Source organism: Octodon degus, unplaced genomic scaffold, assembly GCF_000260255.1.
Source record: "Octodon degus isolate 3935 unplaced genomic scaffold, OctDeg1.0 scaffold00129, whole genome shotgun sequence".
Taxonomy (NCBI): Eukaryota; Metazoa; Chordata; class Mammalia; order Rodentia; family Octodontidae; genus Octodon; species Octodon degus.
In genome coordinates this window covers 1820928-1840542 of record NW_004524705.1, presented here as the reverse complement: position 1 = coordinate 1840542, position 19615 = coordinate 1820928, and the positions used below count along the sequence as shown (strand labels likewise).

The following is a 19615-nucleotide window of genomic DNA, read 5'->3' as shown; positions in this document are numbered from 1 at the left end:
TCAAGTAACTCACTTGAGGACCATGCCACCTTATGAGGATGCCATATAACTACCTAGGTGTGTCAAAGCGCTAGCTCACAGAAGCTTCTGGGTCAGCAAGGACTGGGATCTGGGAGCAAGGCCACAGCCCCGGAGGAGTGGCTTTGTAGTCCAAGGCAAGATGTCTGTGTGGCTCCCTGGCACAGCTTGTGCAGGATCCCCTAGCCTTCTCTTGCTTCCTCTTAAAGGGCTGATTTGGGCTGACTGGTTGAGAGTGGTCCGTTATTTACTGAGTCATGGGAAAGATTGCTGTGGTTACATGTAAACTGTGAGGGCTGCAGAAAGTACAGGTGGAGGAGGTGGCCAGACAGTGGGCCACCAGTATCTAGGTGAAGGTCACACCAGCTTCACTGCACACTCTGAAGACCTCAGTGGTACTGACACAGGCCACCTTCTTCAGGTTGTACTTCATGGCTGTGTGCATGACTTGCCTAGCAGAGCACTCCATCGTGTAGGCCAAGCCAGAGAGCACGATGTCTTTCTCCAGTGTCCCCGATATCCTGTCCTGGAACTCTGCTGTTGGGACGATAGGAATTGTTCCACCATGCATCCCAAAATTTCTTTCTAAGCTTTCTTGAACAGACCTCAGCAAGTGGTATTTCATATTTGAAGGTCAATCACCCATGGCTGACATGGTGTAGATTCTTCAGCCACTCAAAGTAAGATTCCATCACTCCTCCAGCATTCAAGTAGAGATCGGAAGTAACCATGACGCTCCTCTCCAGGAAGATCCTGTCCGCGTCTGGGGTGGCGGGTCCATTGGCACCTTCAGCGATGACCTTGGCGTTGACTTTGGGTGCACTGGATTTGGCCAACTGCTTCTCACTGGCAGCTGGGATCAGGATATCGCAGTCAGCTTCCAAAATGCTTCCTTCCTATATTCTTGGCTTAGGGAATCCCAGAATTGATCCATGTTGCAATTTGAAATCTTCCAGTTCTTTTGGGTCAGTACCATCTGGATTAGATATACTCCCATCAGATTCCCCAACACCAACACACTTAGCACCAAAACGATGTAAATATCTCGTAGTGTGCAGGCCTACATTGCCAAAGCCTTGAACAACAAACGTTTTATCTCCAAAGCCAGGTGTCGTTCCTAAAATGCTCATGTAGGAAGCTTCCTTGATGAAATTTTCAATTCCATGGAGAACACGTCGGCCAGTTGCAGAGGATGCCCCCTTGACTGCTCGGGCGTGTGCATTAATATCACAGTGCCCCGGCGCTGGCGTAAGTGTCCGCGATCCAGGACATCTCCCGCTTGCGGGGGCTCATGTCCGGGGCAGGCACATCAATGCCAGGACCAATAAAACCCTTCTTTGCTAGCTCCATGGTGAACCTGCTTGTGATCTTTTCTAATTCACCATCTGAATAGCTCCTAGGATTGCTCTTAACACCTGCTTTAGCCCCTGCAAATGGTAATCAACCGCGGCACACTTGTACGTCATCCGTGAAGCCAGCGCCTTCACTTCATCCACACTCACGTCAGTGCTGCAGCGGACGCCTGCCTTGCAGGGCGCGGTGCTGCCTGTGCTGGGCGCGGTAGCCCTCCAGGAGCCGTCGCGCGGGATAGGGAAGGAGACGCTCAGCACGTGGCTGCAGGGCTTGATGATGCGCAGGATGCCGCGCTCGCGATTGCGCTTCTGCTTCTCGCTCTGGCGGGTGCGCAGGTCCTCCACCAGCTTGTCCTCCACCATGTTGGCGCCGCGGTCGAAGACGCCCTCCACCATCTTGAAGAAGTTGGGGTCTTCCTCGCTGTAGCGGCCTCTGGGCGTCCCGAGGGCAGGCGGCGGGCGGCGGGCGGGCCTAGCAGCCGAACAGCGGAGGGCCGGCGCGGGGCAGGAGCAGCGCCTCACCCCGGCGGCGGTCCTTGGCGGCGGGCCGGGCCGAGGCGAGCGGGGCTGAGGCCACGAGGAAGCGCCAGCTGCCCGCTGGCCTTTTAAGCCGCGCTTCCTGCCCCGCGACTGTCGCCTCCCCTAGGCTGTTGTCTTGGGGCACCGGGCCTCCGCCTAGCCCGGCCTCCCAGGCGGCAGAGCGAGTTGGAAAATGTTTTTGACTACGATATTTTAAATTTTCTTTGCCCTTCTTTCACTAACCTCCCCTTTTCTTTTCTTTCTTTCTTTCTTTTTTTTTCTTGTATTCTTTTTTCCTATATTGCTTTTTTCTAATTTTCATTAAATTCTTTATTTTGCCTCAATTTTTCTTCTCATATTTCTTCTCTTTTCTTTTGAAATTTTTACTTCTCCATTTTTCTTTTTCCCATCCTCTCCATTTTATTACCTTTAACCTTTGTTAATTTGTAGCCTTTAATGTACTCTACATTGTAACTCTTTCACTTCTGTTGTTCATGACAGAGGAGTTGTTGGTTTTAATTGGTCTGTAGTATATATCAATATCAGGGTTGTCTTTGTGCTGTTGTCATTACTGAAGTTTGTCTTCTCTTTTCTAAGAAGTATTAGGGGTCAAACCATCCCAAGAATGTTAGACACTAAGAACAAAAAAGGTCTCACATAAAGGTGGAAGATATACCCATTACACTGGATGCACAAATCCCATCATACAAATACAAGAAGTATGGAAAAAGCAAGACAAAATTATTCCTCCAAAAGTTCATAACTTGTCAGTAAGTGAATGCAAATAAGAAGGCTAGGAAAATAAATAAAGGAAGATGAAATGCCAAACACAGAGTACAAAGGATCGGCATCCACCATGTTTCCCTCCCAAATGAGGCCTAACTGGAGCTCTGAAATCCCAGCCTCGCTCTGCCTGTCCCGGCCCTTACATGGTATGAGCAACAGTGAGGTGTAATCTTAGAGGTGATGTTTTCTCATTTAGGTCTGACTTTCAGTAAAACATAAGCAATATCAAAGTGGGTAGAAAGCAAATAGCTGAATGAATCAAGGAAGATAATTTAGGAACAATCCAGCAAAAAATTAGAGATTCTAAAGAAGAGATAAACAGAAATCTTGTGAATGGAAAAGGCAATAAGCCAAATAAAAATAAAAGAATCTGGAGTCCGAGCCATCAATTGGGTCAAGGAGAAAGAAGATGTTCAGGACTTGACGATAACATTGGTAAACTGTCATATTCAGACTGTAATAAAAAGAGCCAAATGTGGTGTGTGCCTATAATCACAGCAGTTTAAGAAGCTGAACCAGGAGAAACACAAGTTCCAGTCTGTGCTGCAATTTAGCCAGATTCTGTCTCAAAATAAGTAATAAATACAAGGCTGGAGATGTGACTTGGTAGTTCAGTTCCCAGCACTGAAAAAAATTGTGAAAAAATATCCAAGAACCCTGGAACATAGTTAAAAGGCCAAATGTAAATTTTTGCTGTAGAAGAGCTCAATAACATCCAGACTATTAGCATAGAAAAATCTATTCAGTGCATGCAGTGGTAACAGAAAGCACCCTAAACCTTGGGAAAGATATGGATACCCAGGCCAGAAAGGAATCACTCTATCACATTAAGTTAAAATGCCAGGAGGATAGAACAAACAAGGACTATTGAAAGCTGCAAGAGAAAAATGTCAAGTCACTTACAGAGGCAGACCCATCAGTATAACCTCAGACATCTCCTCTATCCAGAAGGGAGTGCAACATTGTATTTCAAGCCTGGAAAGAAAGTGACTGCCAATCTAGATACTACACATAGTAAAGTTATCCTTCAGAGCTAAAGGAGAAATAAAGACCTTCCAAAATAATTAGAAACTAATCACGATCACTAAACCAGTCTTTCATAACATAATTAAAGAAATCTTAAACACAAAAGAGGCAAAGGTAAATAAACTACTGAGAATTAGGAAAGAATCAAACATTTGAGAAGCAACAAAATGTCAGGATCAGTGCACACCTTTCTTTATTGATAGGAATGCAGATAGTCCTAATTTTCCAATTAATTGACACAACCTGGAGGATTGGATTAAAAACTAATATTGAGGGCCAGGGAGATACCTCAGCAGTCTGAGCACCTGCCTGGCAAGCACAAGGACCCGGGTTCGATTCCTGGTACTACATGCATACTGGCTCCACCTTGGAACTGCCAAGCCAGCCACCATAACCAGGTGTAGTGGTGCATGCCTATAATCCCAGCACTGACAAGGCTAGAACAGCAGGATCACTATGAGTCCAAGCTTCATAGTAAGACTGTACCAAATACATAAATTAAAAAAACAAAACAAAACAAAAAACAACAAAGACCCAGCTGTTTGCTGCCTACAAGAAATGTACCTCACTAGAAAAGATATACTCAGACTGAAAGCAAAAGTATGGAAAACAGTATTCCATGAAAACGGAATCAGAAAGCAAGCTGGAGCATGCTGTTATCTGACAAGGCAGGATTTAAGACAAGATTAATCAGAAGAGACAGACTTACATACTGGTAAAGGGAGGAATCGAGTTAGAAGATGTAACTACATATGCATGGAGAATCAGTGAGTCTGATATCATAAAAAGAAACACTATTTGACATAAAGGGACACGTAGGACCCAATATAATATACAGTGGATCACTTCAGAGTTTCATTCTCACAGAGGGGTTGTCAGACTCTCTTCCCAACTACATCACAGATCAAATGGACTTAACAGATGTCTGTAGAACATTCCACCCAACAGTTGCAGAATACACATTCTTTTCAGCACTTCATGAAACATTTTCTGTAATAGATATTTGAGACTAAAGCAAGTTCAAAAAATATAAAAATCTTAAGAATAATGCACAGGACCAATGAAACAAAGAGTTGGTTTTCTGAAAAGATAAATAAGTTTGATCTTAGCCAAATTAATCAAAAGAGAAGAACTAGATCAATATAATCAGGGATGAAAACGGGGACATCATAAACAACACCACTGAAATCCAGAAGACCACTGTAAACTATTTTGAAAACCTATGTGATATTAGATTAGAGAATCTAAAAGACATGGATAAATTTCCAGACTTTTTTGACTTAAGAAAAAATGAGAGGATATAAAAAAGTCTACATACATAGATAAATAACAAGTTATGAGACTGAAACAATAATAAAAAGCCTTCTGATAAAGAAAATTCCTGGACTAGATTAATTTCTCTCAGAATTTTATAATAACTTCAAATAAAACTAGCACCAATGATCCTCAAACTATTCAATGAAATAGAAAGGGAGGGAATGCTAAATTTATTCTATAAAGCCAGTTTCTCCTGGATACCAAATTAGAGAAGGACAAACAGAAAAAGAAAACCTTGGACCAATAGCTTTGATGAATATAGATGACAAGTTTCTTAATAAGATACTAGAAAAACGGAATTCAACAGCATATTGAAAAGATCATACACCACATTTAAGGAAGATGCAAGGATAATTCAACATATGAAAATCGTAAACATGATATACCACATAAGTACAATCTGGAAAAAAATCATACAGTCATCCTATTTGCTTCAGAAAAAGCCTTTGACAAAATTGAATATGACACTTTTTCCTTCTACAACTGATCTATACCACTAGATCTTTTATTTTAATTTAATTTTTGAGAGAGGTTTCACTGAGTGCCTCTGTGGTACTCAAGACTTGCTATGCTCCTGCGTCGTCTTCTTCAGGCGGGGGTTACAGATGTGTAGCACTGTGCCTGGCTGCAGCATCCTCCATGTCAAAGTTAAAGGGGAGAGTGGAAGAAACCCATATTGGGGGATCGTACCTCAACATAGTAAAAACATATATGACAAACCCACAGCTAACATCTGAATAGGGAAAACAAATAATTCCTCTATAATCTGGGAAGCACGGATCTTCACTTTCACCGCACCTATTCAGTACAATATTGAAATTCTAGCCAGGGCAGTTAAGCAAGAGAACAAAACAAATAAGAAAGGAAGAAATCAAATTATCCCTAGATGGTAGATGTACTATTACACATACTAAGTATAGACATCCCTGTATTTGGATGTCTCTAATGACACCAGAAAAATTTTATTTTTGTATTCTAAATTTTTTTCCTTGTTTTATTTATTTTTATATTAATTTTATTGAGAAAGAAGTAGCAATGAGACAGTTTCAAAGCAGGTTAGTAGGACAGTTATAATAATTAATACATTGCATATTGTTGTCTTCATAACAGTTATTCATAGTACAAGAGACGGACATGATATCTTGTCTAAACACTATTCAAAATTTTCTTCTCATTGAACTAAGAGAAAGTAGCTGTATATCTATGCTAACTATTTTGTATATACAGATATATATTATATATATATATATATTTTCCTACTACCAAATGTTCTTTCATTTATATCCCCTTTTTTGTTTACTTTTGTCAGAGATGGGTATTCCATTGCCATTCATATATTGTAGGTGCATGAATTCAGCAAAGTAATCCAGTAGAGTCCAGTAGTCTATAATAATAGTGGGTTATTTGCATGACTAGCAATGTCAGAAGTTGTTGAATATAGTCTAAATTTTTGCTCAGCACTCATACTCAATATAATTTTGAGGTGTTTTTATTATTAATTTCTTAATGAGTGTAATTGACAAATCCTATACTTAAAGTGTACATATTTTGAGGCATGTATACATTATGAGATAAATACAATGAAACTAATTAATACATCTATCACTTCACATCCTTATAAAAATTCTTCCTCTTAAGAGCATTTTCTAATAGCATAACTCAAAAAAAGTTTTAGAGAAAAAGAAAAATGTGCTTAGAATCTAGTCCCAGAGGCAGATTAAAACATTTATGTCAACACCATCGTAGACAGTTTCTTGATTTCTGTATACATTAATTCATTGTCAAAAATAAGAACTGACAGTGCCGTATGTGCTGCCTTGTGACTTGCTGTTTCTCTTAACAGCGGCTAAGTGTACATCTTTCACCTTGATAAGTTCACGTCGATATCATGATCCCAGAGTGACGAAACTAGTTCTTCCACCCAGCATTGTTCTCCCTGGCACCCTTCCTTCTGTCCTTTCATTTGCTTCCTCTTGTTTAAAACAGCCTCTCATCTACTTTAATGTCAGCTGGTTCCACATCTTGGATGTGAAACATCAAAAAGCCCAAAAGCACAAACGAATTAGGCAGGTGATTCGAGCATACCTAATTTTTTTGAAGAGAGTGCAAATGGTCAGCAAGTATTAGAGAAACATGTTCAGCATCTTCAGCCATTAGGTGAGTGCAAGTCGGAACTACGCTGCGATTTCACCTCACCCCCACCAGAATGGCTGTCACCAACAAAACCCAAAGTGGCGAGTGCTCCGAGGTTGTGAGGAAGAACGTCCTGCGCGGCCCGTGGGAGCACACAGTGGCACAGCTACGGCTGAGGTCAGCATGGAAGTAGCTCAAGCATTTAAAATAAGACTACTCTGTGACCTGCAGACCCTACACCCTGGAATGCAGCGAGTGAGTCAGCGCCAGTGCTGAGGGGCCCCTGCATGCCTGTGTTTACTGTGGTGCCCTTCACAGTAGCCAAGGTAAGGGGCCAGCCTCTGTCCCCATCGACTGATGACTGAGAAAGAGAATGTACTTTATAGCCATAAAAAGAATGAAATTATGTCAATTGCAGGAAAATGAATGGAACTCATGATCATTATGTTAAAATAAAACAGCTCAGAAAAACAAATCTGGCACGTTTTCCCTACAATATGGAATCTAAAAAAGAGGGCATGAAAGAAGAAAGAAAATTATTGTGAAAAGAAGGGAAATGGGGCAGGAAGGAAGGAGTGAAAAAGAGGACACTGAGAGAGTGGATAGAAGCAAACTATATAATGTGCAAAAACTCCACAATAAATCTAGTATTTTGTAAAATAATAGGTATCAATAACATATTTTAAAAGTCATTTGTACTTGAGTATTAGATTTGTTCATAAAAATCTGTGAAGCAAAAGGTTTTTTTTATTTTTTAGGGAAGGGTCTACAGGGTGTTCAGGATCTCACTACTAGATCAGACCTGTAGTGATCCGCCTGTTTACAGCCTCCTAAGGGCTGGGATTGCAGGCACGCGCCGCCACGCTGAGTCTCAATTGCTGTCGCAGCTTGCCTCGGGAGTGCGGCCAGCACAACAGGCCTGGCGATTGAACCCCAGCCCCTGCACCTGCTTGCAGGCGCTTTAATCCACTGAGCTAATTGGCCCACCCTGAAGCAAAAATATTAGTAGGAATTTATGTCTGCTTATTTTTCTTCTCTTGATAAATTTCTTATTTTTTAAAGTAAAATACTGAATTGACAGAAGATTGCATCCAAGGTAAACTAACCCTAAACTGCATGTAAAGGGAAGTCTCTTACGCGTTACACATCTGGCTATGATGGCTTTTATAATTGTTTTAAATTTTTAAAATAAGTCTGTTGGGAGCCCAGGAGGCTAGGAAATTGATCAAGTGTGTGTAGGTGGGACTAGGCCTCGGTGCCTAAAGCCAACAAGCTACCTTGGTCCTGAGATAAACATCCTGTCTGGTTAACATCAGTAATTAGTCGCTAGACAACCTTGTGTCATGTGTTACTAACTTTGCAAAAGTATAAATAAAGGACCATTTTGTTGTGCCGTTGAGTTAGTCCTGCCCATCAGGCAGAGCAGCAACCACCTAGCCCAGCTTTTGTCTTCTTGTCTAGCTTTCTCATTTCTCATTCCTGCTGCCATTTCTCCCCAGGTAAAACCAATCACAGTGAGACCAAAGGATCCCTATAAACGTTTTGAAAGAAATTGTCTAATCCAAAAATGGATATGTTTTTAAAATTTAAAAAGGGAAAAATCTGTGTTACAGTCTTGAAGATGAATGTTTACTTTTTCCTTTCTCCATGGACAGTTGTGTTCCTTATATTCTTAGCGATCAACTCAGCTATGTGTTTGTTCTCTAAGGTTTGTTTCCTTCTTAGTCTCTTTCTTCCTTCCCTCCTTCCTTCTGTCTGTCCATCCATCCATCCATCCGTCTGTCTGTCTGTGTGTTTGGTACAGGGTCTAACTATGCACCTTGGACTCCTAGTGATCCTCCTGTTTTCAGCCTCCCCAGTGCTGGGATCCAGGGCTGGGGCTGGTGTGACATGTTGTGCCAAGGAGTGAACCCTGGTCCCTGCGCTTGCCTAGCAGGCGCTTGGCCCACTGAGTTATCTTGTCAGCCCTTGGTCACTATCATATGTCTGTGTATTCTCTGAAATATGAACCAGTTGAAAATTTATTGATGTCCCATGAATGTAACTAAGATATTATTCAGGATGACTAGAAATTATGCATACTGGACGAGAAAACCAAGGAAGCTTTAGTGTTTGAAAGATATATATATATATTTTAATCATCTATCTATTTATTTGGTACAGGATCTCACTATGCAGTTCAGACTCATAGTGATCCTCCTGTCTCAGCCTCCCCAGCACTGGGATTACAGGCATGTGCCACCACACCCAGTTCTGGTGGCCAGCACAGTGCGCCCAGTATTCTGGTGCCTACACAGTGTGTAGTACCAGAATTCGGACCTGGGGTCATGCACTTGCCACACAGGTGCTTAGACTACCGAGCTATCTCCCCAGCCCTGAAAGATATTTTCTTAACTGCATTATAGAACAGAATGTAGGAAGGGAAAAGAAGGTTGAAAGAGATCAGAAAAAAAAATGCAAAGAAAATCAGCTGCCTGTATATAGCAGGTTACACGTTGGCTTCCATTTCACTTTATGTGCTGTTACTTGTTCTTTTCTCATTGAATCTCAAACTTGCAGGACATGGGGTCATTATCTCTGCCACCTTTGACACTCCCAGCTTCTAATGGTGTCAACTCAATTACTCATTGAGAGATTATCTGCTCTGTGTGTCAGCCTTTGCAAACAGAGCGTGCCAGCTCTTATTGACACAGGTAAACAGAGAAGGTGATTCTCCAATCGTTTCACCATTTCATCCTTACGTTTATAGTCCAGAAGCTGGGCTGATAGGTCCAACTGCTCCCAGTGAACCTTTCACCTAGACTCAGAATGGATCAGTTGTTTCATGTAGTTTTTCTTTTTTCTACAGCAGTCATCAAGTGTTGCATTAGTGAGCTGAATGTCTCTAAGTTGACTTTTAGCGTGTCCACTGCTTACGAAAAATGATTAAACACCAATCCACTGTCTCCTTCTCCTGTGCTTGAGATGACAGTGCCGTGTCCAGTCTCTGACACTCAGCAGGCTCCCAAGGCCTTGGGGACAGGCCTTAGCCAGTGACGGTAGTATTTGCTGAAATACACTGCTGCAGCTAAAGAAGAAAGTGCAGAGTTGGGAAGGATTTTCAGGAAAGGTTGAAGCTTCAGTTTTTAAATTTTCTCTTATGAAAATAAAAATCCAGCCAGTAGCTTTTACTATAATTCCAGCCCTCATCACAGAAGAGTGAAAAAATACAGATGCAGCACATCCAAAAGAAAAGGGAAGCAGAAGGAAGCGAAGCAGCAGCCAGCTTCCCTGTAGGAAACTCTGAGAGATGAAGTCAGCGATGATCAGCGAAGAGTTAAGAAGGAAAAGTGAACACAGTTTTGATCAGTTCCCTACAATGCTATGTTGTCTACAGCACTGGCAATCCCGGAAAGGCAAGCCGTCTACTCAGAACGGGAACAAGTGCACGTGTGTCCTGCACCGCGCGGCCTCTCGTGGCTCTGCACCCCTCTGACGGCTCCTGTCTCCATTTCTGTATGCAGAGCTCATGGAGACAGGGACTGTGTCTTTGAGCTCTGAGTCTGTAAGGTCTAGCCAGATTCTAATAATAGCAATGGTAGACCTTTTTTTTTTTTTTTTTTGAGTTCTTTATTTACAGCGTTTAAAATGCGAAGTGCAGGTCTTTCGCGCCACTGTTGTGAGCTGAGGCTCTGGGAAGCCAGTGCTGCACCAGCGACAAGTGTCTTAGTTTGATGGCACCCTGTGCCCAGGTGTTGTGGCAGGAAGCAGCAGCACAGCCGAAGCTTGCTCTGGGCCTGCAGATGTTTAATCAAATGAACTCCCCGCTGTCTGTAGCATCAGGAGAGTACAGTGATTAATTTTAAAGAAAATGGTAGCTTCGAAAAAATGCAGAATTCTTGGTTATACATACGGATTGGTTTTATAGATTTCCTAAAACTCAAAAGTGAACAAGTGTATTTTAGCATAATTTATTTCTTTTAGCACAGGCTGATACAATGCTAAGTTAAAATCAAACACTTGGCTTCTTGCCTGGATTTAATTCTCATGTGATTGGATAACCCAGGGCACATTATTTCGCTTTTCCAAATCCTTTTTGTAAATTTGCAAAATAGATTTTTAGATTCAGCTGTGAAATCTTGTCACTCCATGTAATAGTTTATATGCTTATTCCTCTCTAGACGTAGTTCAGGATTCAAAGAACAAAGCGTCTGCTACCTGCTAGAAGATTGCAGGAGCGACATGCAGAAAGCTGCAGTAGGAAGGTTCCGCAGTATACGAATTGCTAGCGAGAGAACCTCCCAGCCTGTGAGTAGCGTGGACTATAAACTTTACCAGGTCCAGGGTGGATGGGATGGCTAATTGTAGAGCACACTCACGGGAAACGGCCGTGCGGCAGTGGGAAGAGACGGCAAGAGGCTGCGCTAGGGTGCATGCGGGAGCGCAGGCGGAGCTGCCCAGTCGTGCTGCGCGTTCACGCCAAGCCCGGCCGTTCTGAGGTCGCAGCCCAGGTCAGCACCGGCGTGCTGGCTCCCAGCTGCCCAGGGAAGGTGCGCTTGGCACTTCCAAGGCTCACTTCACTGCCAGAACGCCTGGGCCAGTCATTTCAGACTTTTCCAGTGTGCATGAAAGTTGGGGACAAGAAGAGAGCTGGGAGGAAGCTTCGTCTTGGGACAATGCTAAGTACGGGGGGGGGGGGGTTAAGTCATTCGTGTGGGTACGCTTGCTATCTAATTAAAATATATTTATCTTGGGTGTATGGTTTGTAAATCCTAAAGTACATGTTTAAAATATATTTTTGATGTTTTAACTTAAAAAAGATCAGTTAATCCTTTTTAATTTTAAATTCTGGAAGATCGTGCATACTAAAAATGAGTTAAAATATAGTAGTGTTATTTAATATTAAAATATTTTTGTAATGTACACAGTGTCTCCTTGGCTTACAGCTTACAATTTCTAGCACAGATCCAGTGTGTTTTTGTTAATAGATTAAGACTTTGTGTATTAAATTGCTTTTTAAAACATTTTCATGCAAATAGAGAATAAAAACGCGTTCGACATGTTTTTCAGGTTTTTCCGTCCCGCATAGCATCCCACATGGCCGCTCGCATTATAAGCGCGCTGCGTACACTTTCTGCCTCAGAGCCGGCAGCCGATGGGAGGCTGGATGAGCGCAGCCACGCTTCCTTGCACATCTGGACGTGTGTGTAAATAGGCGCCATGTGCTGGGCTGTTGCACAGTCTACAAAGTATTTCCAAAGTATGTGCTGTGAAAATGTCCTGTGCCAGAAGGCTTCCATAGCCAAGTCGACTTGGAAACGCGTGCTGCGTGTGTCACGCAGTTTTTATATATGCGTGTATATATATGAACATTAATGACACTGGGTGGAACAGGAGTAAAGAAACTTACTGAAATTCATTTGCGCATTTCCTAAAGTAGTCTACATAGGGGTTGTTGAAATCTCCAAGCAAGCGAGTGTGCATGCATGTGTGTGCACCAAGACAGTGGGCTGTCCTGGGTGTGCAAGGTGGAACCCAGCGCAGGCCGCAGCAGGAGTGGGAGGTGAGGCCGTGGTCACAGTCACGGTCACGGTCACGGTCTCAATCACGGGCGTGTGTGCTCACCACAGAGCTCAGTCTTGCCATCATCACTGTATCAGTGCCAAGACTGTTTTTGCACTGGGGGTCAAGCACAGGAGCCTGAGCGCGCAGGAGCACGCTGAGGACAAGGTGAGGGGGTGGGCAGGTGGGGGATAGTGGGGAGAGGGGGTTGTCCCGCGGGCCTCCTGCGGTGCCTGCTGGGTCCTTCCTGGTGATTTAGCCCAGGCAGCCCCTCTCTCCAGTTCTTCCGGCTTGTTCATGGGAGAAGTAGGTAGCCATTGGTAGGAGGACGAGCCAAGTGACAAGTTCTGGCTTTGCAGAGTAAACGAGTAAACATAGTTCCTTCATTGAACTGGAAGAAGCACTGAGTGGACTTCGTGGGCTCCTCCTAGCCCTTTCTCTCTGAGGAGCGGGAGAGGAGAGATGGGCTAAGCCCGCGCAACAGCTCCACGGGGGCCAGGAAAACGTGTGTGAACACACATACCATAGTCACCATCACAGAGAGAAGTAACAGATGCTCAAAATCCAGTGTGTCTAGTGGTAGGAAAATAAACCCAAGGACAGGATTGAATTCAAACAGTGGAATTAGTACAGTTATTTTCAAACAAACAAACAAAAAACAACTTCTTTAGGGCTGGGGAGATAGCTCAGTAGAATAAGTGCTTGCCTGGTAAGTGCAAGGGCCTGAGTTCAATCCCTGGTTCTGCAAAAAAAAAAAAAAAAAAAAAAAAAGTATAGTTATTTTCAAAGTAGTTGCTCAGATTAAAGATACAGGCATGAAAAATTGATCAAATGATACTAAGTGCAAACCTTTCAGTGAACTAAGAAATTAGTAGTGAGTCTTTACTATCATATATATATATATTTACTATCATGTGTATATATATATACACACACATATATGATTTACTTTGAAGATAATAAGCAATGTTGTTTCTCTTCTATCTTGGTTTGAAATTTTGTGTCATTGATTTTAGTGGTTTTTTTCTCGTTAAAATAAAAAATTTTAAAAGAATATTTTGACTTCACCCCCAAACACGATGCGCTCCCCCTCAGGCCCTCAGCTCACCTGGCCTGGCCCTCGGTTTCGGGGCTCCCAGGTCAGTGCCCAACTTGGTGCCCATCTGAGGGCCACTGGGCTGGGGTGTGGGTACTCCGGGCTGTCCTGGTCACCGTGGATGGTGCTCACTTGTGCTCCACCCTGACTGCCACACATTTTGTTTCCAATCTAATGTCTTCAGAATAGCCTGTGCATCCTCAAAGCTTGATTTAAAATCTACTTTTAAAATTTCTGTGAAGTTATTTAATTAATTAGAAAAAGCTATGTAAACACTGAAGGTTGTTCTAATGTAAGAGGCAAACCGCGTTGCCATTTAATCCTTAATTAAATATTGAACCACTTTAACAAAGTGGTCGGCACATAAAGAACACTGAGTGAGATATGCGCACAGTGGAGTGAAGAGGAGGGTGAAGACAAGGCTCCCTACTACAGGGAGCCACGTGTCCCCAGTAAACACCGGGGTGCCCAGCATGCACTCCTTCGTGTACTGGGCTCAGGCACGTTAAGGGGGAGTCCCAGCTTGAGAACCCCGGGTCCTTTCACTGTCCAGTGGTTCAGTGGGGACTTCAGTGACAACTTAGATGGGTCACCAATCTCTCAGCCAGCTAAAGCTTGTGAAGACTCCATGCAGCTGTTCAAGGGAAGCTGTAGGAAGCTGCAAAAATAAATTCCAGTTTTATCTTCATGCAATGAAATGACAGGAAGATGTTGTGGCCCGGTTTGAATTTGTACCTTGATTTGGTGGACAGTGGGTTCACTTTTCCGGGCAGTGGCTCAGAGGTCTCATGAAAGTGCAAGATGACAAAGCCAGCTCATAAACAGATCCCCTAAATGTTCAGAGCTGGTGAATGCGCCATGTCTCGGTTTTGGAGCTTCTCTTTTTCATCGCTCTTCCACAAGTGACACTGAGCAGTAGAAAGAGGCTACCCATGGCGTCAGGCCTCTTCTCAACAATAGTCTTTTTAATATTAAAAATTTAATGGAATAAGTTCCTTTCAATATGCCTTATCAGTCTGTATAACTTTGTTTCTAGTCATCCCAACTAGTGAGAGTTAAACTTAATTTTAGCTATTTTTGAAAACATTACTGCAGTGTTTTCAAAAGTTTTAGCAATTGCCCCAGAACTTGGTGCTCTAGAATGAAAGGGTTCAGCAGTCGGAGAGGTATATGGAATGGTGTAGCTCTTTTTAGAGATTCAAATGTATATTATTACATTGTCAAAAGCTCAACAACTTCCTGAAATAAATCACTATGTTCAGTCCAGAGGTTTCTCTTGGGCCCAGGGGTGCAGTGACAAGGGTGTCCCTCACCTTAATGCTTTTGTATTTTGGAGGCCTTGCTTTGATATCGCTGGAATGAAAGAAGTGAGGAAATTAGCCTGCCCCAGCGCTGTAGTCATCTGAGACCTGCAAGACAGAGAACTGAAGCCGAGCAGTGCCTTGTGAGTTCAGTATTGTGCGCAGCCCTGCCCCTCCTTCCCTGGCAAGTATTTCCCTAGTGTGTCGTCCTGGCTCTGTCTTGGGGTGCTGGAGGGGAGCCAGGAAAGTGGGAGTCTGGAACCCTGGGCTTGCACCTTCGCAGGCCTCCCCGTGGCAGCTTTCCTTCCCACGACTCGGGATATAGCGTCTGTGGCCTTGGAGGTGCTTCAGCGTTGCATTTAATCAACTGGGCAGCAGCTCTTCTGGGCAACTTTAGAGACCATGACAAGCACCCCCAAATTCCCACTTCCGGCCCGCTGGCCCTGCTCACAGGAGAGAGAGGGGGCCTCCACAGGCGGCCTGCCGGCCACTGTCAGTGTGTCTCGACATTTCTCACTACGTGACGGGTACCTTCTGTACTACGATGTGTCTGATCCTGTGCTGTTTGCAAGTGATCTGCAGTCCTCACAGCCGCCAGGAGCAGCTCTGCGCAAGAACTGGAACCTGAGGTCATGTGTGTGTAATGTATACTTATATGATGTGGGATATGTATTATACATTTTTCTCTAGAATCTGTAGTTCAGTTTTATAAACTCCAAGACCTTTAGTTTATTTTTTTTTAATTTAATTTAATTTTATTTTTGGTACTGGAGATTGAACTCAGGAACTTGTGCTTGCCACGCAAGCACTTATTCTACTGAGCTATCCCCCTGGCCCTGACCTTTAGTTTAAACAGAGAGACAGAGGAGAAAAGGGAAGAGGATCCGAAAGGAACACGGATGCACCGTGACTGCGCGCCAGCCAGGTCCCCACAAGGCTGGGATCACTACGGGCTACAAGCACATACTAATCAAAACAGAAAACCTAAAGCCTTTAGTTAGGATCCAAGTAGATTGGAGAGTAACAAAGGAGAAAAATCCACTTATTTTTCTTTTTCTAAAACTCACTTTTAGTTTACTCTTTGACATATTTTTCATTGGCCCACTGAATTAATCGTGCCCTTGGGCTTCCTGTTTTGCCAACAGGTGACAAACCTGAACAGAAAGGTGCTCGCTAGACCACAGAGCAGGTCTGCTTCCTTTCCATGCCCTCACTGCCTGCAAGCCCGCAGACAAGCTGGGCACAACGTGGCAGTTGTCACAGAGGTCTCGCTGCTGGAGGAGCGTAAAGACAGAGATCCTTTACCCATGAAATCCTCCCTGCCCTGCCCCCATTTCAGGCAAGAGTAGTAGCAGCAGAGAGACGCCTAGGGCTCTTGACAGTTCTTTTGGTGTATTATTAATGTTGCTGTTAAAAAGATAGTGTCTGGTGACAAAGCCAAACACTCCATCTTACTTTGTACTTAACAATTTTGGGTTTTTTGGTACTGGGGGATCAAACTCAGAACCTTGTACTTGCGGCAGGTGCTCATGCTGCTGAGCTAGCTCCCCAGCCCTGAACAGTTATTTTATTTGGACAGAACAGTATTTCGCCCATTTTGATCTCAAATTTTTCTGTCTCATATCAATTTGCCAATGTGTCACGAATAAGGACTTTGTGACAGGTCGGATGTGGTGGCCCTTACGTTCATCACTGAAGTTCTAACCCTGTTGCGGCAGGGTTCTCTGCTCGTGCAAGGGGCTTACCATGTGGCACTGTTCCTTCAGCTCAATTATTCCTCACATGTGTTCCTGAAGAGTACAGTTGCGTGCGTGTGCAAGGTGTGCCGTCAGCTGCCTGATCTCAGGCAGGCTGCGCTGGGAACCTGCCTGCTGTGGGCCCTGAGTCTGCCTCCTCTCCTGCCCACCCCTCGAACAGTGAAGATCAAGGGAAATGTGGGCTTTGTTAACGATGGTGCCTCAGTTACTCTTTTCTCATTGCTGGGACAAAATACCTGACACCCAAAGTTAGGGAAAAAAAGGTTATTTAGCTCAGAGTTGGTGGTGATTTCAGCCAAGCCTTGGCTGGCTCTAAGGCAAGTGGCACGTGGCAGAGGGCAGCTGTTCATGACAACAGAAAGCAGCAAAGACCACAGGGAGGAGCAGTGGCTGTGGCGGCTGGCCAGGCTCTCTCCCTTCTTCACGGTGTATCCAGGCTCTCGGCCCAGGGCGGGCGTTGCACCCCACCCATATCCCAGCACTGGATCATGAATTAATCACAAACTCTAGAAGCCACCCATGACTGCGTGAGGCTTTGGAGGGACATCGAGACACAAACCATGACACATGGACTATGTGTCGGTGCTCACTTTGCTATATTTTGTTTTTAGCTAAATTGTGCCAACTTTTAAATGTAGTTGCTCTAAATGAGGAGTGGTGGCACTAGGGGGACTTCCGGGTAAAGCTGCTTATTAAACTCTGATGTAAATAGCAGCAGAGACTACAGTAAACTATCTGTGTTGTTATTCACACATAATGTGGAAGAATTCAGCTTAATAGGCCTGAAAACTCACATTAGTTTTTTTTTTTTTTTAAATGGAAACAAGTGTTTATTAAGTAACTTTTAATATCAGAAAAATGAAACTCATAACTCTCTTTACATCAAATAGATAATATCAGTGCTTTGGCCATCTTATGTTAAAGCCTTTTATCATAAAATATATGGTTTTAAACCTTACTCAAATTGAATTTATAATCCCTATGATTTCCCTACATAAAAATAAAATTAGCAAGTACCAAAGTATATTGATAATTTATCATTCTTAGTTTGTGGTTTCTAGAAACAGTACAACCGCCTAAGAGCTGTCGATTCCTTCGCTTATTTCAACTTGCAATACAGGGAATTTACTACTTTACAAGCCTAGTTTAAAGCTTGACATTAATTATTAAAAAGACATGGGTTTTTTAAAGTAACTGGAATAAGATGTGTCTGCTCGTTCTGCTCTTTAGAACAACACAAAATAGGCTTACTCTCTAAATATGTCAAGAACAGATGACAGTCAGTTTGACAGTGTTTTTAAAATAGCTGAATATAATTCAACAAGAATAAGTTTCAAAATATTTGTGAAGGAAAAATAATCAATTGTGAAAACATAGTTAATACAATAAGGAGGCGGGGGGTGGGGGGATGGCTCAGTAGAATAAGCACTTGACTGGCAAGTGCAAGGGCCTCACATTAGTTTTTACGGATATGCTTTTTGTTATATTTTCACGTGGTTGTGGCATTCTATATTAATATTTTGTACTTTCTATATACTTCCTTTGTTCTTCGCTTGTACTCTGTGGTGCTTGGTCACATTAAGTGCTTTCATAAGCTCAGTGTCATCACCAGCATGTGAGGACACAGCCTGAAAAGCAACTGAACATAAACATTACTTGGGATATAAAATAATATAAAGAACTAATTTCTCAAAAGAAAACTTTTTTTGTATCCCCCTTTTTTTCCCCATAATTTTATTGAGAAACAAATAGCAATGAGACAGTTTCAAACCAAATTGGTAGGACAGTTTCAACAATCAATACATTGCATACATTCTTCCTAGGAGTTAATTGCTGTACAATATGCAGACATGATATCCTATTTAAAAACACCATTAGAACAAATCCCTCTATTCATTAAGGGAATGTAACTATATATCTATCCTAACCACTTTGAATACACAGATACAAAATGGACATCCATCTGTATCTCCTTTTTTTGTTAAGTTCCATCATTTAAATATTATAGGTGTGTAAACTCAGCAAAATATTCTAAAAGAGTCCAGTAGCCCTTAATAGTACTGGGTCTTCCGCTTCACTGTCAATGTCAGAAATTGTTGACCTGAGTCCCCTACAGCTCAACATAACACCGTGACTTTACTTCTTATATTTCATTTTTATACTTCTCTTCTGGATGGTTAAGACCAAGGTAAAGCAGGACCTATGCAATAAGAGTTGTAGCTTTAGGTCTTATAAGGTCAGTGAAATCCCCTCAGGATTTATCCTGAGATCCTGTACCTCAGATTGTAGAACCTTTGTCAGGGTCAGCCATGTGGATGAGTCATGGCCATTGCTTGGCCAGTGTGCTCTCTGTGAAAGCCTGAGAGAATGTTTTCTCTCCATGTAACTCAAAAGGAAACATTTTTATAACATGAGATTTTAGAAAAAGTCACCTTATTGGCAAATCATTATTTATATTTTTATAATGTCAGTGTTTGCTTATTGGTCTACTTTTCCCATCTTAATATGAGAGTTAGAAGCTTACAGTAGAGTAGTATTTACTCAACAGTGTATTTTGAGAACTCCATTGCTTTTTAAAGAATTTGTAGTGATTTCTAGGAAGTTGGGTAGCAGAGCTGGAGCCAGGCTTCACTTCCTTCTGCTTTTCAACATCTTCTCAGAAGTTCTGGAAGCATTCTTGATGGTTAACAACCTAAGTTTGCAGACCAAAATTAGAGAAAAAGGAGGGCTACAAGGAAAGCCAACATTTTGGCCCTAGTCTTCTAAGGT

The 19615-nt window shown here is 42.8% G+C and overlaps 1 pseudogene; it reads right to left on the bottom strand.

The window, feature by feature from the left end:
• Positions 1-364: 364 nt before the first annotated feature.
• The window catches only part of LOC101562651, a 25928-nt pseudogene continuing 6677 nt past the window's right edge, over positions 365-19615 (bottom strand).